This window comes from Dermacentor albipictus, chromosome 3, assembly GCF_038994185.2.
Source record: "Dermacentor albipictus isolate Rhodes 1998 colony chromosome 3, USDA_Dalb.pri_finalv2, whole genome shotgun sequence".
NCBI lineage: Eukaryota > Metazoa > Arthropoda > Arachnida > Ixodida > Ixodidae > Dermacentor > Dermacentor albipictus.
In genome coordinates, this window is record NC_091823.1 from 40,339,188 (window position 1) to 40,363,457 (window position 24,270).

General features: G+C 43.3%; 1 protein-coding gene across 3 annotated transcripts in view; it reads right to left on the reverse strand.

Annotated features, from left to right (window-relative positions):
- CngA (Cyclic nucleotide-gated ion channel subunit A) overlaps positions 1-24,270 on the reverse strand; it is a 371,493-nt gene that overhangs the window by 74,862 nt on the left and 272,361 nt on the right. For 2 of the 3 annotated variants that reach the window (XM_065432743.2, XM_070535384.1), the window contains one exon: positions 23,043-23,187. The gene's annotated coding sequence lies outside the window, so the exon portion shown is untranslated. Of the gene's footprint in view, positions 1-9,724; positions 9,771-23,042; positions 23,188-24,270 lie in introns of those variants that run through there. The other variant, XM_070535385.1, reaches the window with a different exon arrangement.

Below are 24,270 nucleotides of genomic sequence, written 5' to 3' on the forward strand. Positions count from 1 at the left end.
TTATGCATTGAAGCACGAAGGTAACTAGAACGTCAGTGCATTTCGTCGGACACTGAAAATTATTATCTCGAAACTGGTGTAATCCTGAGAATTCGTTCCAAGTCAGTGTGCCTTGCATACTCACTAGCTGCAATTCTTAGATTGAAATATGCACCGTAAAATAATTAACTAGAAGGTTAATCACTGTAGTTATGTTACTTATTCAATTAAGGGAAAAGACGGGGAATGAGGGAGATGGAAATTCAAGACGATGAGCAAAACCTATATGTACTGTGGCGAGGAAAGCGTACGTCGCCTTGAAGAAGACAAGTCCACTTGTCGAAACGATGGCTCCTGCATTCACCGTGTTGACGTTTTATTCAATTAAGTATTTTGATTTCTTGTAGAAGTAATGACCTCATCGAGTAATTTATTTCGAGGTTTAGGATTGTGGTATCTGCCATGAACAATATTTATAATCTTGGTGCAGCTAAACAAAAAAAAAATGTCACTTTTTAAGGTAGTCGCGTCTGAGCAAGCAAAAGCTACAAATATTGTGTTTACCTCAGCATTTAGTATGGGGTTATTTTGCGGCTACAATAAGATCAAGAAAATATTCGACGAAATCCCAACGCTACATGGCTTTCAGCTTCCCCCTCTTGCGCGCTATTGAAGAAAAGCAGTAATCCTCATTCGTGTGCACAGTTGCCGCCAAACCACGCCGTTCTCAAGCTCTAAGTGCAATCAAGGACGAAATAATTAATAAAAAGAGTGCGTTAAGATAAAAACGTGACCCAGGTTTGGTTCCTTGGACAAATTATCCGTAAACAACAGCGCTGTAGCGCAAAGGAGCGCAACGAAGCCAGTAGGTTTAATGTCGTTCCCAACAGACCATGGCTATACGGGAAATCAAAGGCTCGAGGAAGTGCAGCCTGCACCGGAGAATATAATTAAGCAGCCGGATGTTGCTAATTAGGTTAGTATCGATCCAACGTCTACCCGAAAATTGCCTCGCGAAACTCGTGTCTTCCATCACGTTCGTCCTCAAGGCCGCCTTTCTTTCTGAGCAAGTTTAGTAGCTCTTTACTTTTTCCCCAAGCAAGCCTATTTTAATTTCCTTAGTCACTGCTCGCCGGCCTCCGTGTTTCTGCAGCGCCGTTATCTACTGAAATACAGCTACTACGCTAGTAATCTCGTACCACACGAGTGCCGCTACATAGGTGAAATATTTTCTTTTTCTTTGCACATATGCTCATCGCACTAGGTGGAACGTAGGCCGAAATAGATTAGGAGCGTATGCGCCATCGTCTGCTGCGGTGCCTTGCAGGACTAAGATAGGTTATTATCCTTCGCATCACGTGTCTACAAGTGACAGTGCTGGCTTCCTGCAGAGATGGTAGTTTTAAAGCGGAACAGTATACCTGCGTCGAGACTGAGTAGCCGAGCTATATGTTGCCATTTGATTCCAAGTGCGTGCCGTACTTTCCTAAATGAGGCGCGACAGCAATATATATATATATATATATATATATATATATATATATATATATATATATATATATATATATATATATATATAAATATATATATATATATATATATATATATATAAGGACAAGAAAGGAAGAGTTAAAACAAATGTAAAGAGAGAATAACTTTTGATTAGGCGACCTGCATGCACTGCAGATGCATTAATTGTCAAAAGCAATTAATCTATTTCGTGAGTGGTAAGAGCCCCTACATAATGTATTCGGACGCCTGTAGGAATTACGTCTCCCCAAAGCCAAAAACAAGAAAATTCAAAGGAACAGGGCGTTTAGATACACATGAGCAGTTGTCATAACTCTTGAAGGAGTTCTGGGGTTGAACTGTATAACAGATGTCTCAATGTTTCTCTTGCTTCCGTGAAAATTGATTGATTGATTGATTGATTGATTGATTGATTGATTGATTGATTGATTGATTGATTGATTGATTGATTGATTGATTGATTGATTGATTGATTGATTGATTGATTGATTGATTGATAATGCCTCTTTCTCTCTGTCTCTCTTTGACTGGCAATCCCAGATACTTTACCTTCATATTGTCGCCGATCTCCAAGAAGAATATTTGTAAAAACGAATGTGGTCTCGTGCATCGGAGGCACGTTAAAGATCCCCTGGTGGTCAACATTAATCCAGAGTCCCTCAGTATGGCGCGCATCATAATGAAATCGTGGTTTTGCCATGTAAAACCCCCGAATTCAATTCAGTTCGTGCAACAACCTATTTACTGCTAAATAGAGGCTGTCATTTCCGTGGTACAAGAAATAGTCGCAGATACGTCGGAAAAGGGAAGCCATTTTAATAAAGTTCTTGGGACACTAAATGTCATAATATGTAGAAGAAAAAAAAACTTTGTTGGTCATTAAAGTGGCAAACTTTTACATAAAAAAAGAACAGTTCACGGATAGCAATAGCTTCTGCTGGGTGTCGAATCAATTAGATATAGAAAGCAAATAAAAGGCCATATATGTTGACACGCAGTTTTTATTTTGTCCAAGCAAAGCTTCCGAATCAGGACACACCTGCTTGCTGACTTTAACCCCTATACCCTCCCGTGCATTACCCCGAAATTGCGAGCGAAGTGGTATATGGCCGCGAATAATAATAATAAGTGGTGCCTCGTAAAACCTACGTATATACTATGTGTCAGGAACGGCTTTCTTCACCAGGGTCACTTTGAAGAAGTAGCGTCGTTCCGGCTAAGAATTGGGAACTCGGCATTATCTTTTATCTTGTGCAAAATGAATATCAACCTCAGTGCATATATCGCTCTTGTCCTCTCCCCGTTCTAACCGTTCTAGTTTCATGTTAGCACAGGGAAACCAAAAGACAAGGGCACTTAAAAGATAATTATCTACATGTAATACCTCTGCATCCAACTCTATCACTTAATAAGAAACCGTTCGCCCATCTTGACAAGGTTTTCAGCTTTCTAGAGTAAGAATGTTATCTAGCTAAATATTAAACCTGCTGTAAACAACGAACACTGATAGTGACCTGCAGATCACACCGACATCACTTATTTTGACGCTGAATGACTTGAAGGTGTGCACACCTGCGCAGGCACGCGCTAACAAACACACACGAGCTGGACTTCAGGAACAGCTTTCTGCGACTGCGCCAAGTTGCAGTGATAACCTAATCGCATTCATAAGCTTAGTTACATATAGTTTATAAAGTAACTGCAATCAGCGTTTTCGCTTAGCTATGATAATTACGGTAGGTCACAACTGAGGCCAGTATTACCATCGTTAAGGTGGCGATGAAACTACAATAAAGCATTTTTTCTTCTCTTTGTAGGCTCAAAGTTAAACCTTAAAAAAATTAGAATCACAAATGACAACGCACAGAATAAGGGGCGGCGGAAAACGTTCAAGCTGTCGCTTAATCGCTATTGAATCTAGCTCTTTGACGATCACACAGGAGAGACCTTTCTGAAGTTAAGAGAGAAATCGACGCTTCTCCGAAGGAACAAAAAAACTATCGACACAGCACGTTTGAACAGCATGAAAGAAAAACAAAAAGAAGTGTAAAATTCACGCTCTTCAATTTGACATTTTCCTTTTGGCACCACCACATCTTTTTTTTTTCTTTTTCTCAGGAGGAGACCTGGATGTCAATAATAGAGTGAGGTCGAGCGATCCGATGCCATCTATGAAGCAATTAGGCTCCTCCATCCGAAAGAAGAAGGGTCTTGCTGCTATTAAAGAGTCGATTGTCCTTATCGGACAGATGGTGGCTCGGAGCAGGTCGAGGCTGAACACTTTGTCATCTGAAAGGTCACTGACAGCGCTAAGTGAGCGCTAGATCGGTCACCCATGTTTTGTTGGGAGGGGACAAAAGAGTATCAATCCTAAAAGCTGGTCGCGATTGGCAGCAGGCAAGATGGCACGCTGGAACGCCGCTGGGTACCAAGAACATTACGTTCCTTAACATTGTGTGTGATGCGAGCGAGAAATGTAGGAATGTCGCCAGTAAGCTCTTACAGACCTCTATGTGATTAAGAAGTAATTTGTCTATAAGAGGTTGCTTGCTAACTGAATCGTGTGAACGAAAAACAAATATACAGGCCATTGGTTCCGCTTGCGTATACTCAGAATGCGACGGAAATTGGTGACTGACTGGCCCTCTGAGTGAGCAGTTACGCCAGCCCCACTTGTGCTTCCTTGAATCCTATGGGACCTCCAACGTCATGGAACGTTTGTTTATTTACCCCGAAAGGTCACAACTTTAACGTCATGCACTTTTCATGTTTGTGCACTACGCCATTCACAGGATATGCCAAAATTCAAACATAAAGTCAGGTGGATGGACATTGTCGAAAGTCTAGGCAGCGGTGTGACAACGACGAAGACAATGCACAACAATCGTAGATTAAAGAATGGCGATGAAAAGTTTGCGCACAGAGAAGCACTACACATTTGTAACAGCATTTAGGGATTCTGTGCCTCTTGCGTAACAGTGGCACATACGCATCACGGTGTATTTTCCAGGAGTGGACACACACCCCGTGGTACTGGTACATGCCCAATAGCTAAAAAAAGAAGCTTAAAGTATACTGAAGAATTCGTCATATATACAGGATGTTTCAGCTAATTTTAGCCAGTGTTTAAAAACATGCCGATGTACTCCAAGACGCCGCGACCAATTGCATGTTGCTCACTTTTTTATGTACTGTGTCACGCTACTTTTTGTATTTTGCTTAATTAGATAACTAGGTAATAATAATTAACCAACTTCAGAAGCAACGAAGTTAAGCAATAAATTCTTATTAAAAAGTTGTAGAGCGCTTTGCAAAACGTGCGATTAGACTGTTTCTAACTTTCTATCTATTAAGTATTATTGTTTTTCAGCTTCCTGCGAATGTTCGCGAAATACAAAAGAAAAATACTACGTGACATACCCGCTCCCTAACTGTCCGCGTACAAACGAACATGGCATCTAGCAGGGCATGCTGCCGCTTAATAGGGGACAGGGCAGTGAAGAAGGCGTTGGCCGTGCGATGTGCTTCCAGCAATGTGCTTCCTTAAGCCAGCGATGTGCTTCCCTCGCGGCGGTTCATGATAGCGATAAGTAGACGCAGCGGCAGCAAACCCGGCTAAATGCTATGTTCGTTTGTGCGCTGAACACTTAGGAACAGTGCAGCCACAATGCGCAAGGGGTTATGTCACGTGGTATGTGTGTGTGTTTTATTATTTCACGGGCGTCCACAGTAAGCTCAAAAACATTAATACTTAATAGCTAGGAAGACAGAAACTGTCTAATCGGACGTTTTGCAAAGCGCTCTACAACTTTCTAGTTTGAATTTTTTGCCTAACCTCGTTGCGTCAGAAGTTGGTTAATTAATATTGACTAATTATCTAATTAAGCAAAATACAAGGAATATCGTGAAACACTTCATACAAAAGTGAGCAACATGCATTTGGCAGCGTCATCTTATAGTGCATCGGCATATTTCTAAACCCTGGCTAAAGTTAGCTGATAAACCCTGTTTAATGTGTAATTCCATTAAGAAATCGGAGTGCTTTAGCGATATCTAGGAGTTAGCATTATTTGTTCAGGTCTTATGTAGAAATTATTTATTTTTATAACGCAGAACCGAGGCGTGCCTACTGCCATTGTTTTGGCGCTCACTATATAGGCCGTCAGCGCAGCTAGTTAAGCCCATTTGCTGGTACTTGCGTTGGGCGCAGATATGTATACGAGCATGCAGCGATGCTGTCTATCCGCTTCTGCTCGAAAAAAAGGATTGTTGCTGATATGTATGTCCATCCTCCTATTGCATCAGCCTCAAGTAATTCGCAGCGTTATTGTCTCGCCAAAAGTGAAGGAATTAAACACATACGCAATTAAAGTTATTGTATATTACGTCTCGAAGTTGCACTGACGGCTGATGAGGGTACGCGGTAGAGCTCCAGAATGACGCTCCGGAGTTATTTTAACTACGCAGGGCTTATTACAATATAATACGGCGACCGATTTTGCATTCTAAGCACATTGAAATGCATCTTCGATGTTTGGGATCGAATCAGTCCTGGAGTCAGTTTGAGATTAGGGACTTGACCTTGCTGTTATTTTGTGGCCCAGTTTAGGCGATTACAGCAAAGCGCAGGACGAGCTCGCACCTGCTGTATCGGCCAATAACCGGAAATGAGGCACCCATGTGGGTTCCGCGAAGAGGGGACGCGGGCAACACTCAAGCGTGAAGATGAAAGTTGGCGGGGTGCTTGAGGTCACCGCCACCGCTAATGCCCATGCACTTCCCAAATTTCCCGTCGACCTTCTCGGTCTCGGAAATTGGACGATGCGACGCTACCCAGCCGGTTCGATGTTTGGCATCCGCGTGTGCCTTCTAAGAATGCCCCTGAAGATGGCCACTTAGCCGGCTAGGGCCGATGGATGCTTTTGTGTGCGATTGCCATCGGGTCCCAATTATGGTGTTTGGATTTCAAGCGAACCGGCACACAGCTGCACGGGAGACAGATTTCTCAGTACTGGCAGGGTAGCCCGCTGTCCGGTGGATGTGCAGTCAATAATCCGTGATTTCACGGAAACATTCTCGGCAGCTTGCATGGCGGCCGTTTGCAGGTGAAAAGAGGGGAGACATCAGGGGCCGATACTCGCAGCCCAACGTAGGGGAGAGGGAGGCGGCACGTGTCTTTGAGAAATCCTATCCCCTGGCGTGTTCTAAAGAGTGCCACTGTTTCCACCAATGCCGTGTGCGGCACGAAGGTGGTTGTGCTATTGGTTACAATGATGTGAACTCGCATGTGTGATTGGCTGGTTTGCGAATCCTTTGTACAACTGAGGGCTTAAAAAGTCATGTTTGGTTGTGTGAAGGGAAGAGCGGAGCTTCGGGCTTGGACTCGGACAGACGCCTCGGCGTTTGAATAAAACGTCACTTCGTCGGACAACGGCTCTTCCTTCGCGCTGCCACCGTGCACTCGAATCATCGAGGGGCGCCGACTTCGGACCTTCAACACCTTCCCTCCTTGACTAGCGTTGAAGCTACCAGAGGACAAAGGGAAAGGAAATTAGCTCCTGGTCTTCACGCTGAGCATCAGAACGTCACATTTAGCCGCCGAGGCAGGTGCTTTCCATTTACCGTTGCAGTTACGGCTACGCATTTAGATGCAAATTGAAGTTCTATACAAATGCCTGTGTTGCAAGCGACGAGTCGTGCTCATGTGAAGTCGTGGACGTGCATCCATTTTTTGCCTTGTTGGGAGCGACTATAGACGGGCTATTGCTCGCAGACGGAATAGATGAGATAAACTAAATAACACGTGCCAGCACTCCGCCATGCGGATCACGTTCCGCAACGCCATTTCGAGAGTACGCCAAAACTTCTGAGCGAGCACTTTTTAAACGGCATGGTAACGTTGTATTCACTCGAAAAAACTATATTTTACGACTTACTGCTGTGCCTACGGTGGCAATGATGTATCGAGAATACTATCGCATCATTTATCACATCCATTTGCATTTCTTTCTCCCCACCAAACTTCCCGCTAGAAACATCATGACCTGGGAAGAATATAGAAAAAGGAAGTAAAATTCGGAGGCGCTTGGCTACCAGGATATACGCTTGAAGTGGTTCTCGTTCTCTATGCTAATTAGCGGCAGGCTGGCTGCTCTGCTTGGAAAAATGTCTTGCTGTACGACAACTCTAGACAGAAAGAAAGAAAGAAAGAAAGAAAGAAAGAAAGAAAGAAAGAAAGAAAGAAAGAAAGAAAGAAAGAAAGAAAGAAAGAAAGAAAGAAAGAAAGAAAGAAAGAAAGAAGGAAAGAAAAGCTTGAACTTCTGGCGGCCAGTAGTATCATTACCTGCATCCTCCATATCGATATTTCGAATGTTGCCTCCTTTTCGCGTGTTAATTCTGCCATATGCCTTGAAGATTACATTTCTTAAACAAAAATTCGTATCAATCTTTATTAAATTGGGTCTTGTACAAAACCTAACCGTGCGGTTGTTATGCAGGTGATTTTGCGTTGCTAGCCAACATTCCCAGCGCTAGGTTTGAAACATATACACAAATACCCAACATTGCGAATGGGGGAACCACCGCCATCGTACCTCAATCCCACAAGTTCCTACTACTGGAAGCAAACTGTATTTCATTCAACTGACATATTTCCCTTCTTCTTTATTAAAAATACAAAGCTTATTGCGTATTCAACTTGCAAGTTTAAATAATTCTATATTTATCTGAAACACGTAACATGCTTTTCTCGGCTTCATTCTCTGGCTTCACATGCGCTTCTATTGCATGCGCAATATATCATTTTTGAAGCGAAATTCAGCCTAGCGTTAATAATTTGACAACAGTGTTTTGCAATGGCGGTGGAGAATCGATGGCCACTTTGGAACGCGTGACAACCGGGCTGATTTACTGACTACAGATTAGGCTGCGAGCCAAACGCTGCTTGCCTTCAAGGCCACAGAGCGTTTCGCTGTTGTCGCCTACCAATCAGCTGTCTTGCATGCGTTGCAACCGCACATTAAACTTTCGGCCGATCTGGTGTGCGGCATAAATCAAGCACAGAAAGATAAAAATAAAATAAAAGGCATTGAGAAAAATTTTTACGCGATATCTGCCAGGAGTGAGCTCGAAGATATGAGACTTCGTCACTAAACTTTCTTTTTCCTTGCTTCTTTCTTTCTCCGTGCCCCTTTTTTACGTTCTCTCTTTTCCTCTTTTGAAGTACTTCCCCGCATTCTCGGAAAAAAAAATGCTCCACTTTCTTCGGCCTCCAGTACATATTGCTCGCTGCTCTATCGACCACTTCGTTCGGGCTTTCGAGAACACCCGTTCTATACATCAGCGTGTTCGCAAGAGGCAATAGTGAAAATGCACAAGCCGAAAGTTTACAAGAGCCTTAATGCAGCTCCCGTTTGCGGCTGAAGAAAGTTTGGCGACTTCGTCGTTTTCGTACTGGTCCAACGCAGGGTGACCGCTCCTTGATCCGCCTGAACGATGATGCGAGCGCGCCGAACGTTCGTAAAGATGCACTAGATTTTGTTTATTGGCATGTAAAGTAACCTGGGGGAATTATTTTAACAGTAGTGAGTTACTGATTTACAAACATTTCTCGCCACAACCTGGTCTCGCTGCTTCTGACATGAACTCCTTCAAGCCCTGGGGGTGGTTCCAATACCTTGCCAAAACGCACCAAGTATACCAATCACGGTCCTCGCAAGGCTGTGAGTTATTGGTTTAGAGGGCAGAGTCCACTGCACCATTCTTGCGAGGAAAGATATCCAGGGAGGAAAAAGAGGATAAGAAAGGGACACATTTTCACAACCCAAGCGACGAAAGAAGTGAAAAAAAAAATGGTCTTCCAAGCGTCACAAGCGTCAGCCCAAAGCATCACTTGTGATATTTTTTCCCATACCTGCGAACGAGATCGCCGGATTCAGTCGTTTAGCAAGGAACACTATTAAAAGGGCTGCAATTTCTACTGTCGTTAGCGCAGCGTAAAAATCGCGAATTATTTATTTCTAAGTGAGCGCGCGAATGATAGAACGACCTGTCGTAATTTATCACCATAAAATTTCCATATGCTGCGACTCAAACTGGGTCAAGTAAAGAAAACGGAACTTGATTTGGAGATAACAGAGAACCATATAGGCTAGCGTGTGAAGCTGAACCAAAACACACATAATACAAAATCATAAATAAACAACAAAAAACTGACAACTAAAGGCGCTCATCGCAGCGGAAGAAAAATGGTGTTAGCGAGTCGAGCTCTGCAGACAAGTACAGGTTTGCAGCTAAATGCTTTTCAAGCCTCGAGGGTAGGTGAGTTTCTATTGCATATCTCAAGAGGCTCACACGCATTCTTCTCCAATATCTATGGCCGACGACGCCTCGTGTGAGGACTGTGGTACCGAGGAGACTTTTCAACACCTTCTTTGTGACTGTCCTCGATATACTTTACAGAGACAATCACTTGCAACCGCGATAGCGCGCTTTGACCAAAGACCTCTCACAGAGGAACTCATTTTCAGATACCGCCATCATAAGCCATCGCAGCAGAGGGCGACGAGGGCACTGTTGCGGTTCTTAAGGGCGACAGAACTGGACAGGCGACTGTAGCCTGAACAGATGTTGATAGTGCTACAAGTGTCAGTGTGCTGTGCGATGACAGTGTTCGGTGACAGTGACCGATTGTGATTGTGTGTCTATGTTCCTTCCTTTCCTTATCTCTACTTTGTTTCCACTTTACCTCCCCCTCCCCTCTCTCCCCAGCCTAGGGTAGCCAACCGGATTTTTTTTCTCTGGTTAACCTCCCTGCCTTTCCCCTTTCCTCTCTCTCTCTCTCTCTCTCTCTCTCTCTCTCTCTCTCTATGCACCGATATAAAAGCAGCCTTGCTGCGCTCTCCAATTAAAATTCACGGCACATATAAACGCAATTTAAAAAGAATCACCTCCTAGAAACACAATGGTGCTCCTGCTTCAATTGAAAAAAAAAATACTTTTAATAATTGTTGCCTTTCAGCATTCGTAAACTCATGAATAATGAGCAACATCTGAGGGCATCTCCATTCCGTTGAAAGATTGCAATTTGCGAGAAACAATTTAAGGTTAAGGGAAAAAATACAAGCAAAAACAATCATCCGGTTTCTTTTTGGGTCCGCGCCAAAATACAGCCGAGTGAAAATGTCTCGAGAGCCTCTTCCCGTGCATTCGAAAGGACCCTTGCCCATTAATGATGCCTTACTTGTCGGTGGTAATCAAGCAAAAGATAGTAACAAAAGTAAATTACTAGAACTAGAACTCGGGTAACAAGGTTGCGATGAGCTTGCACTCCTCGTGTATCATCGAGTCAAATGGACGCTGTCAGTCCAAGCTTGAAAAGCAAGCAAGTATACGATCGATCGCGCTTCACTTTTTCCCCAGCGCCTCTCTTGTGACCCGTCTAAACTAGGACATGTAATTACGATCCGCCACTCCAGACACATGGCAAATCAGCGCCTGACTAGAAAGAAGTGTTCGGTTTGTTTTCAGCTTTCAATTGTTCTTGTTTTTTTCTTGCTGTTTTCTTGTTTTTTTTTTCCTGGAGCCGAAGTTTCTCAATACGTTGCGTTTACGTTTGCCTTTGCTTCAACGTCACTTAGTGTCAGGGCCTGTTTTGAAATTGCTACTTTTGTGCGCTAAGAAAGGTATACAGAAAGGGACATAGCAGTGAAGTAATTAAATTAGAAAAACAAGTCACAAGAAGCGTGTGCGCACTTTAGCGGCCTGATTCCTCACTAACAGCTTCAGAATACGTACGAGTGCATGGCGTGACAATGTCGTTTATTTTTTATTTTTTTAGTTCCCCTCGTCATGCACCCAAAGGGCCCCATGCAACGAAGAGCAATGGCGCCCCTGTCTGTCTTGTCGTGTTTCATTTATGCAGTTCGGCGCATTTTTTCGCACACCAAAAGAAGTATGAACCAAATAGCCCAGCGATAAGTAGCAATAATAGCAGTGAGCATTCGGTCAAGCTAAATCAGGAATTCATGTTGAACGGCGAAAATATCATTGCTACCCCACACTAAGCTTGCATTCTTGCCTTACAGGTATGTCCTTGAAGGCAAGACTACTTTTCTTTCCAAGTCTAGCCTCTGCCGCAAGGTTACTTCAAAGCCACAGGCGTTTCTCTTTTACAGCAAAGTTGTTGGTGCGACTAGAAGCGCTCGAAAACGTTAACACCTGTCGTCATGGTTTAAAAAAAAGCGAAGGTCACTCACGATATTTATATATAAAGAAAATTGTGCCAGATCTTAGGACTGATGCATCGGCAAACTTTCGAGTGGGTGGGTTAATTAGAGACTAAATGAAAATGGCTAAACTTTCGTTTTCTGCCTCCTTAAAGGAAGTATTTAGAATTCTTACAGTTTGCCCGCCTACTTGGGTGGGCCAAAGATAGCATCACTTTCATATTTTTTTAAAGAAAATGAGGGCCATGCTATCAGTGACGTTTGCCGAACGTTTGAAGCTTTTAGGCGTGCGATGAAACTATTCACACTGTTAGTTTAGCCTGTCCTCGCCGTTAGTCCTGAGAATGATATATCCACGGATCGCTTTAATCTGAATTTCGTTCGCTCTTTTAGGTAAAAGTGAACTCGAACTCATTTTGGTCATGCACATGGCCAACAACAATGCAATTTCACATCAGGTAGAGAATTATCGCCCGCTGTAGGATTGGTCATCATCCTACATTGCACATGCAATTCTTTACAAGACCCTATTATGTATCACAGCGTGTTGATCACTGTCATAAAGTTAAGACCCATCTATGCCACACAAAGCATTTTTCCCACTCACTTTTTCCTCGCACATATATAGATTTGAACCACCTCCCCGCTTATATCGTAGATACTACTGATAACGACCTTTTTCTTGAAACTTTCTTGAAACCAGGAATTTCTTTTGTGTGTGTGTGTGACACAGCAGCTAACGTAGTATTGAAAGAAACCTCTTGTATTGTGTTTTGTTCATATTAATCGCTGCGTTTCGTTTACTTCCTATGTACCACATTTTCTTTTGTACCACTCCCCTCTATACTGCCTCTGGCCCTGAGGTTATGATAAATAAATGAATAAAATAAATTAAAACAAGCATACCGGCCTTATGTTCTGTTCTCTGCATCCGGTTCTGCATCATGTTCTGGTTGACCTCCCTGCCTTCCCTCCCCTTGCTTTCTCTCTCTCTTTTCTCTGCATCCGGCCTGCATGCATCCTGCATGTAGCTTTAAGGCGTATGGTTCATTTTCATACGTTTTTTTTTATCCTTTGTTTTGACCCTTTCCTCTCCGTTCTCTTTCTAACCCCTATCTCCCAACCACAGTGAAGGGTAACAAACCGGAGACTAAAATCTGGTTAACCTCCCGGCCTTTCCTCCTCATCTCTCTCTCTCTCTCTCTCTCTCTCTTCTTACGTTGGACACAAATTGTGATGTTGCATGAAGTACATTAGAGCGCTTTCTATAACTCTAACACTTGTTATGCTCAATCCTTACCTTTCTTCTCAAATGTTTTCTCATCTTGGCGTTTATTTCCTTTCTGTAACAGAGGTCACATCCTTCTAGACGCATGAAGTTCCAGAATAGTCGATTGGGCACTTCAGAGTGAGTCTCTAGACAAATATTTACCGCTCCCTTGCCTGTTAAAGTGAGCAGCGTTTAACTATAAAACCGAATCGAATTCAAATGCAAGATAGTGGCCGGTAAAACGAAAATAGCACCGATATATGGCGCCCACTATAAACAGCAGTCAGTGCGTAGCACGCAAGCCATTTGCACATTGCGACGCGAAGTGGGGAAGGATAATGAATGGCGGCCCAATGTCTCCTTCAAAGTACGCGCAGAAAGACGACGGCAGAACACCGACGATGCCCGCGACCACGCGTGCGCGACCTAAAGGCGCAGATAAGCGCCATGCGGAGCTGCGCTCCCGAATTCGGGACTCCTGCCAGAGTCTTGAGCTAATGAAACGGTTCATTACGATGGCTCCTTAATTAGAAGGCCCGCTCTTGCGGTGCAAACGCCATTACCACTGCAAGAACATCGATAATTCGAAGAAACATTCTAAAAGACCACGAACCACTAGCGATAGAATCCGAAGATCTGGTTCTCATTATCAACTCCTGGCCGAGCGGTGCGGTGCACCGTCAGCTATCATTAGGGACGGAACCACAACAAGAGTCGCGATTGAAAGTATTCGCGGAGAATAAGAAGCAATTTCGGAGTGGCGGGTCCACTTCGTTTCCAGGAGCTCCAAAGCGAATTCGCCGATCGTGGGAATAAAACGCAGCTGCTGGCGTTCAGATCTAAGGAAATGCAAGCACGCAAATCACAAATATACATAGTTCTTGTTCCTGTACAGACAGAATGATAAAAATTGTCGTTATAACTGAGAAAAGACAATGAAAAATTTGTTTAACAGCACGAGTGAACATCCAGGGCCTCAGCGCTGCCGAGTACCGAAGCGTTCTATATTGCAAGAAAACTTTTCCCCGGCAAGGTGCAGCGTATAGTAGCCGGTTTATGTAGAGCAACTTGGATGACGACGGACAGACAACACACACACAAGAAAGAGCCAAATTTCAACCAATTGCTCATTGGAAATCGATAAACGCATCGATACCCTCATGGGACTATGTATGCCATGACAGCTACCAATGCGAAAAATATTGCATCATCTAATCAGGCGTGCCTATTCGGTCAAGCAACAAACCAGCCAAACCCACGCACTCTGTTGGCATCTTTAGGTGACGCGAAGTTTTGTTCGAATGCGTAAACAACGATTCAAACTGTACTCATACGTTTTCTTTTTTTTTCTGTTGTATGTGTTCCTCCCGGTGGGCATGTACTGAGTGGCACATACACAATGGCCAAAGTAGGCCGTATTTAAAAAATGACAAAGTATAAGGATGAAGTGATCACGCCCTCAGAACTCTAAGCCGATTGCAATTATTATTCCTTTCAATTGGAATTTGTAATTGGAGACAACAAGGCGAAAAAATTATTCGCAACCACGTGGTAGAGTGTAGTTCCAGCCGACGGTAACATTTGCTTTTTTTTTACTTCACGGTACGAATGGTATAGTCTCAAAACCAATATCGACCCGAGCGGCCGTGCCCGTAAAGGTCGAATCGCAGCTCAGAACAGCTGCGCAGCGATGTCGGTATCTATGGCGCTAACCTCGAGCTGTAGCTCCTTCGCTCGCGTGGCTGGGACCTATCACGGGCTTTCATCGTTCGCGCAGGAACTCCGGAAGCCAGAAGTACGGACGGCGCCGGATGCGGCCACCCTTCCCACTCCATCTTGTCGCGGCCGGGCTGGTAGAGACCGGATTGGCGATAATGAAAGTACGATGGATGTCCTCCGGCGAGATATCCGCTTATATAGACTTTACACGGAACTCACCGTCATGGCGCAATGGATATAGCGTTCTGCAGCTGAGTACAAGGTCGCGGGCTCGATTCTCTTGCGGTGGCCGCACTTCGATGGGGGCGAAATGCAAAAATGCTTGTGTACTTAGCTTTAGCCGCTCGTTAAAAGAAAAGAAAAAAAACAGGTAGTCAAAGTTCACCCGGAGCCACCCACTGCGGCGTCTCCCATAGCTGCGGTATTTATCCACGAAGTTAAACTCAATCAATCAATCAATCAATCAATCAATCAATCAATCAATCAATCAATCAATCAATCAGAGAGACACCATACAACATGCGTCCGTGCATGTCACGGCTTTCCCTCTCGAACAGCAGCCTCACCAGCAGATAGCGATGCCACTATACTTTCGGCGTTTTAACAAGACCATCGAAACCAGCAGTCGTGCCCGTTCTAGCCAGATAGCTCCAAGAAACTTTTAGCTAACAAATGTACATTGTTTAAACCAAACACGTAACTACGGCGATAAAATTCCGTGAAAGTGTTGAGTTCAATTAGCGTTTATGCTATCGCATTTTTCCTTGCAATGCTTAACTGCAGGTACAGTGTGTTCAAAATTAAGCTTTATGGTTTTCTTAAAATTAGGCACTGAGAGGCACGCGAAGCTCACCTCATCGCGAAGATCAACAAAAAGTTAATTGTTTAATTTTTGTTATATGGGCTGCTGACAGCGATAATTATCGTACAACTTTGTGTCCCCCTGGCCACATAACTTATTTGCACAAGTGGTCTTCGCGGGCCTCCCAGTGCCTAATTTTAAGAAAATCACGAAGCCTAATTTTGAACACCCGGCATACCCTCGTAAAGCATGAGGGTAGTTTCTCCGGAATATAATATGTGGCCTAGGGCGATTCGCATGTTCACAGCATTTGATGAGTTGTCAAGCTTACTGTACTTCTTCGGAGAGATATGGCTATCATCAGAAACTTCTCAACTTTGCGTAATTCTTAACTAATAATTACGCAAAGACAACGGTTGTGCACGAGTGTATGTGTAGGAGAGAAAGAGAGAAATACTCACACTGTACTCAATTTTAAGGCTTCGCTTTAAAATTGAGTAAAGTGTAAGCCTCGCTTACTTCGATTCCCGCCTTGCATGGCGTCTGCATAATTCTTAACACAGTTCTATTTTTTAAGCACCGACCGACATGCGCCAAATTGCGCAAGGATTCTCCTTCTCATCTGTGAACTCGGAACACGTTTCGTGGGCTATCCGTGTAACTCGCTTCCGGTAACCGGGTACGTTAGGGTGGGTCGAACCGATCGCCGTATACGAACCAATTCGGGACGACGAAGAAGGATTTCAATTAAATCTAGCGCGGAAGAAATCCGGCCCTCTTGGGCGGGTCACGTTGGATGTCAATGGCAGCGGTCAGTCGGTGCAGTCCCGCCTACGCGTGCAAACTGAAACGCGGATCACTGCGCTGCGCATTGCCTCCCAGGGGCGCTATGTGGTTGGGGTACGCCAAATGAAAACGAATAGCCACCCTCGCGAACGTCGCCGCGTGCCGGGCCTCGGACGAGGTGAAATGCAACCCGAGCGGCTTGCACCGCGTCGTCGCTTGGGCGGCAGTCAAATTGAAAACCGCCGGCAACAGTGACGTGCAAAGAGCCGCGCCGGGCATCTGGCCGCGAGCTGTTTATTGAAACGTCACCGTGGCTTGAGCGCAAATAGAAGCCAAGCGTGTACGCCTTTGTTTCTCTTGACTCCTCGACCTTCTTCCTGCTTATTTTGAGATCGTTTGTTTCACGGTTCTCGAAGTAATTCTGGGGCGGAACGCGGGGACCAAGACCTGGACGTGGCGAGAAAAAAATGGAATTGATGTTGGAATGAGATCTGCTTTGTAACGCGTAGCAATTCCTCTGCGGTGTATCGAAAAAAATACTCTCCCTTAAAACGAACGCAAACACCGAATTTATTTATTTATTTATTTATTTATATATTTATTTATTTATTTATTTATTTATTTATTTATTTATTTATTTATTTATTTATTTATTTATTTATTTATTTATTTGGGGCATGGGCGGCTGAAAGACGCGTCGAGGAATGTTCACCTGCGCAATATCGCGCCGGTGAATGTGTTGAGATTGGCCAAAACATACGTTGCTTTGCCTAAAGCGAAGCAACTAGTTCATAGTCAGGCGAGACACGTTATTCAAGTGGAAGCCTTTGCGCTAAAGTTCCATGCATTCTCTCGACAACTGGTCCGACTACACAACAGCCGTGGTTCTCCTGAAGGTGGGTCATTCTAATGGGTCTCCACTTGCTCCGTTTCTTTTTCTCCCTGGAGACTACGACTGTTGTTACCTCTTTAAGGTGCGAGGCCACAATCACATGTTAATTTTCGTGTTAAATGTTGATTTTTTTTTTCTACCTTGATTAGTTTTGGAGGTACAGCTAGTCTTTAAACACTTGCCCTATTATTGTGCAGTCATTGTGACTCATTCTTCCCATACATTATAATATTCTTACTTTTTCTTAACTTTTTAGCACCAGAAATAGTAACTAGTAAGTATTCTTATGCTTAGTTGCGGAAGTAATATGTTATTAAAAACTCTGGAAACGGTCACAAGAGAAATGCCGGACGCTTCAAGAATGTTTCTTGTTTATTTACTTCAATTTTTTCTTTCTAAAAACAATATTTTGCTCCACAGTATGTGACGTAAGCACTGATAAATTTTCTTAATAAATAATTTGAAATAACATTTTCTACACTCATTGCTCACGACGAATGCATTAAATGAACTAGGATAAAAGAAACGGTGGATCATTCTTAACATCACAGCTCATTTCCTTTTTATAAAAATGTCGTCAAAGCTGGCAACTTTTTTTGGTTTGCTTTTGCTAGACTTTCAGAGATTACTTACCTAATATGCACACAATTACATTTATCCAAGTTCAATGTATATTTTAACACATTTTTGCCCGACAATGAACTAAAAAAGTTAATTGAACCATTTCTTGTACTTTACATAGTGCAATAAGTCAAATAAAATGTGCTTAATCAGAAAAAGAATTACAACTATAATCCTGGCTGCAAATTAAAAACATTTTCTTCCATTTGGGGCCTCACACCTTAAGTATTCGAACAAAAAAAAAAGAATATTCGACAACTAGAATGACGAATACCCAAATTAAATACGAAACAAATAGCAATGACTGTTTGATTCGTATTCGAAATGTGCAATATTTGCAGAACCATATGCTTGATTTTATATTTATTTAAAGCAGCGTACGCCTACAACGTAATATTTTGCTAAGCTAAAAGGAATAACCGGCATCACCATGCCTGTCCTCAACAGAGAGTTGGTTAAAAAACGCCAAACATTGAGTAGTACGATAGAATACGAGTGGTAGGTAACAAGACAATGCAAAGCGATGACAGCGCATAAATGTCAAGGTAGCAATAATGTTCGCGCATAAAAACTGTATTCGCTTAGTCTTCACGCAGAACTAAACAAATTCACCACGAGTCATATTTAAGCCAATGATAGATTTAGGGGTCAGCACAAACGAGAACTCAAAACAGTTTACGACAATTAATCTGCACATAAACGAGAAAAAAGGGGATTAACTGAGGGGCCCGATTTTTATTAGTCATATCATAAGAAGCCAACAAACACTGGCACCAAGTACAACACAGGGGAAATTACTTGAGCTTAGGAAATGAAATAAGGGGACGATAAATGAATGGGAATTAAAATATTAAAATGGATGAAAAAACAACTTGCCGCAGGTAGGTGGGAAACAATCCCACAACCTTCGGATGGTTATATATATATATATATATATATATATATATATATATATATATATATATATATATATATATATATATATATATATATATATACCAGAAAAAAAGCAGTTCTGGGTCCGGGTAAATATTCACAGTGAAGTAGACGCGCGTATGAAGCGGTTTATTGACGTTTCGGCCGGGGTCCGGCCTTCATCAGAATGATGAATCATCATTCTGATGAAGGCCGGACCCCGGCCGAAACGTCAATAAACCGCTTCATACGCGCGTCTACTTCACTGTATATATATATATATATATATATATATATATATATATATATATATATATATATATATATATATATATATATATATATATGTCTTCGGTGCGTTCAGCTTCTGGTGTGTAGTAGTGCCATCCAGTCGCACTTTACCCGCCGTGGTTGCTCAGTGGCTATGGTGTTGGGCTGCTGAGCACGAGGTCGCGGGATCGAATCCCGGCCACGGCGGCCGCATTTCGATGGGGGCGAAATGCGAAAACACCCGTGTGCTTAGATTTAGGTGCACGTTAAAGAACCCCAGGTGGTCTAAATTTCCGGAGTCCTCCACTACGGCGTGCCTCATAATCAGAAAGTGGTTTTGGCACGTAAAACCCCAAATATTAAAAAAAAAAGTCGCACTTTTAAGAAAATTGTATTGCGCATTGCTTTATTTTATAATGCGCATTCTTGCTCCCCGTGCCATATTACGAGGTGCCTCATGCTCGCACAAACTAATCTCCAGTCACAACGCTGTGGAGGAAGACAGCGCTTGTCCGTACCGGGTCGTATAGTCGGGCACATCGAGAGAGTGTCGCGATCTCCTCTGACGACATTGTACTTCTTTGGCGAAAAAAAAAAAGTCATTTATCACCACGCGCAGCTGTAGTTCCAGCCACGTCACTAGTATTATTACCTCGTGCTGTTGAGCAACTTATATCTTGAGTAGTTGAGCAATCGTTTGATCCACGGAAAATGCGGCTTCGCATATCGCCAAAATCTGGGCGTTGGTAAGTAAGCCCAGCTCTGTCGCTTCCACTAAGTCTTCCCCGCCGATTCTTTCTCCGTTCGAGCAGCTGGGGCAGCATTGGCTCACCGAAGCCTGCAGGGCGCCCAATTAATCCAACTCCACGGAGCCTCCTAATCGCAGCACCGAAATGTTGAACAGTCGAATTCGAGGCACAAAGCAAGCGCTCGCAACTCAGACGAACGGGCTCGTAGTTTCATTAACAAGCGTGCGTGCGCGACAAACGAGGCACCAACCGACGCTGTGCTTGCAGACACTTCGCTTTCGGGAAGCAACGCAATGTGTGCCAATTAGCCCTCGACGACGTCTCACGAAATTGGGGCATTGGGCTAATAATCTCGCAGGAAAACGCAGATGCTTCTATGCGGCGAAGCGCAACGCGCGCGTATAGCAACGGTCCCCGCATAGGCTTGAGATGAAGTGAAGAAACTCGGTTGATAGCTTGAAGCGTAATTTAACCGTCTTGCTTTGAAGTTCAGGGCTATCCGAATGATCGCATTCTTTTTTCTTCTTGCACGCTTTTTTGCTTCTTTTGACGTATTTCACGGAAAGGAGTTTCCGGCTATGGTTCACTGTATCCTCGCTCTTCTTCGTCATCATAAACTGCTTGTCTTCTCTTTCCATGTCGGCTCCCGGCGCGGTGGCCGGGATTTGATGGATTCGATGGGGGCCAAATGCGAAAACGCCCGCGTCATTTACATTGAGGGCACGTTAAAGATCCCATAGTAGCGAAAATTTGTCCGCACTCCCCCCACTATGGCGTACTTCATGATCAAATCGTGGTTTTGGCACGCCAAACCCAGAAATTCATTTCAATGTTGCTCTGCGTGTTCGTGTTTTCTCGCGTATTTCAACGTGCCGTGTAGTAAACACCCGCTTGCTCGAACGCAACGTCTCGATAAAATTCTCAGTCTGGTTTCCCGTGTGTGCGTTGGCGATGGTAAAAAGCATTCTCACACGCAAGAGACGCAGTATATAGGGTGAAACTTGGCAGACAGTTAGCACAGCATGTATAGTATAAAGCTGAGTCCAATTTAAGTCTGTGTAGCGACATTCTCAAGCTTGTACTCTTCTAAAAATATGCAAGGAGCATTGGAAGCGCAAGTAGTGGTACTCACTTGGTTGAACGTACGGTGTGTACCGTCTCGCTTTGTTATTATTATTATTATTATTATTATTATTATTATTATTATTATTATTATTATTATTATTATTATTATTATTATTATTATTATTATTATTATTATTATTATTATTACATTCTCCTGAAACCTCTTTTTTTTCTGTCTTAGTTTAATGTACGCGTGCGCAGGCAGTGAGACCGTAGGGTTGCCCCTGGGCACTCTTATTTATTTATTTATTTATTTATTTATTTATTTATTTATTTATTTATTTATTGAATATATCAACAACCCACAAAAGGCAAATACAAGTTATCATTTGTATTCTGAATGGGTCACCACGCCTACCACTTGAAAAGTACAACAGTGACGTACTTTGTTCCGGAACATGTTTACTCAGAGATCTAACACAGTACATATATACATAACGAAGCACCAGTAGAACGGCATTGTTTTCGCACTATAGAAATTAGAAACTAAATAGAAAGTAACTGGCAAGGAAAGTTCAGCGGGCAACTAAGCTATAGATCGCTCATTATTCCTTACTAGAGCATCACTACAGCAACTTCAGAAGACCCTGAAAAGAATGCTCCACTTTCGAAATCAGCCAAAAATTATTTCCGGCAGACAAACAAAAAGGACGAAGACGTCCGAGAAGAGGACACATGCGGGTTGCTCGTAACTCGTAACTATAGCTTTGAGCTAAACAAATTATCCTTTGAAATTGGCGTACCTCCTGCACACCGCCCGCATGACGTGCAGCTGAATTCTCTGCGGGTCCCACTTTGTGAATTACTCTGTACGAATAAGGGGAACAACGCGACCCGTATACACGTGATTTGTTTTTCTTTCCTTCTTTCTTTTTTTCTTTATTTCTTTGAGATGTGCAAGTCTGCAAAGAAGCCACTGTGGGAATAGATGCGGGAGGGAGAATGGGTCGTCTGAGTCACCGTAGGTGTCGCATGACAGAACGGGGTCGCCGTCGAGCATATCGACAATGCCCTGAAGCCCGGATAATGTGCCAGGACATCTTCGCATGCCTAAATTAGTTACGGCAAAGCTTTTCGTAAGCAGACTCTTAAATTTACCGCGGAAATTGAATGTGAAAGGACACCACAACAGAACATGTGCACAGATCGCAGATCTGGAACACGAAAATATTTATCATTGCTTCAACTGGGGACAAGGGGCGGGTTTGCTGTTGCGACCACCTTTGACTGCATGCATGGTGCTGTCCGCAGACGCGCGCCACGTTCCCCTGTTTCCTCTCACTCATCTTCTTACTTCCCTGTTCCCCTCTCGCCGCATAGAGTAGCCAACCGAACGCCTTTCCAGTTATCATCCCTGCATTCTTTTTCGTTCTCTCTTCGAGTCCGCGTAAACACGGCTAACTGTGAAATTGTCGGCTATGCCTCATTTCTACGCAACGTCGTCGCTTATGAAAAACGAGTTTAGGAACTCTATTGACTGCTGATGAATACATAGTAGATCCCTTTGCCGTCTCGTAGACTAGGTAAGTCGGTTGCGCAATGTATAATAAATAATGCACGCGCACACTCGACAACGTTCCCCGGTGTAATCAAAGGCGGTCCCTGAGTCCAGGCGTTCACAAAAAGTACAATCACATAAAAGGGTCGCTACTAGACTATTTCATGTGGTTCATTCTTGACCAGCAATAACTTTTGAAAGGATTGTTTGCTGAAAAGCTGTATAAATCAGAAGACGACATGCAAGGCCGCACGGCAGGTCCGTATGCTTTGTTTAGGCAGAATTTGTAGAAAAAAAGCCCATTGACTTTCAACAAGCGGTGTAAACAAATTTTTGTTTTCTTAGAACCTTCTTAGGCACGATCTTGCCGCCACTCATCTCACTGGGCTTACGATTTCTCTGCGCGTACATTTCTCGGGTGGCCTTCCTTTCCTTTTTCTCTTTAATTGTTTCGAATAACTTGTAATGCGGGATAAGGTCTTCGTATGCGTGAAATTCACGAGCTTCGGTAAAATTGACATGTAGGTCTTCTTACTACTGTTTTCTCTTTTTCAACTACAGTTATCTCCTAGGTAATGAGTCGAAAAAGAAAAGGCGGCACGCGAACTACAACAACATCCAAATCACAATAGTACATATGTACACCGAATCACAGCTCACCTTTGACAACGGTGTCTCATTAGCCGGGTTTCACTGTGAGATCGGAATGATCACGAGAGTAATCCACTTGGAATAGCTCAGCCCAGCCTCACGTCAGCCGTGCAACTCGCCAACTGAGCATCGGGAGCGGCAAATTATCCGGGCCCTGTGGTGGAGAGAGAGAAATTGAGAGAGAGACAAAAAAAAAGAGTACGTCAGCGATAGGTGCGCCAAAGAGAGAAAGGACGTGTCAGCCGCTCTTCTCTCCACATAAAGAACACACGCGGTTGAGTGTGTAAGTTAATAAGCTCAATATACAAATAAATTTTGCAAGCAGACGTATTATTGACAGCTTCATACGGTCTGCTTTTCCTGATTGAAGACTTTTGTTTTAGACTGTACTATAACGTAAGCAACAGCATATAATGCTCTCTAGAAATAAAGGTTGTGACATTCGTATTGGTAGCATTGTTTTCGGTAGACTTCCAAACGGTAATTTGCAGGAAGTAAAAACTTAGAGGGATCAGCCAGAGATTCATCATAGAAAATCCCTTCGCAGTAAATGTCTATAGGTTTTATAAATTATGTTTACAGGGACACTGCAAGCAAATAGTAAGTCAAGCTAAAGTGATAGATTAGGGCTCGATAATCTCTAAGGCGTCAATATTATCGCGAACACAGTTTTAGTAATGGGGAAATCGAGGTAAATGTAGGACACAATTGGAGACCCCCGGGGCATTCAAGTACTTGTCCAATGTTGAAGGAACTTCTAATTTCAATTCTGTGACTAGTACTCAAAAGCTCGTGATATAAACATCCTTCTATTGAATTAAAAGACGAAATAAAATGCTATTTGTCCAGTTTTATTTCGTTTTTATCTTTAAAAAAACTCACCGGCATTACAGTTGACAAAGAAGCGGGCGATCGAAAGCCCGACTCTCTGCCGCGCGAGTTCTCGCGTTTCAGTAGTTTCGTTATCGCATAGCGCTGCGCTAGTCTACTGCTGGCTTGCGATCACTGGACATGTCAATGAAAGCAAATGACCTCGGTCACGTCATTTCTATAGCTCCTGTCTCTCCGGGACACCAGGGCAATTAGCGCCGCTGCTAAAAACATTATATACATTTCCAATGGCTGTGTGAATAGTAAATTTAGGTCAGACTGAATACGAGTCGAACAGTGCCAGAAGAGAATAGAATCAAATCAAACGTCGCATACTTTTCAAGTTATTCCCAGCCGTTTTCACAGG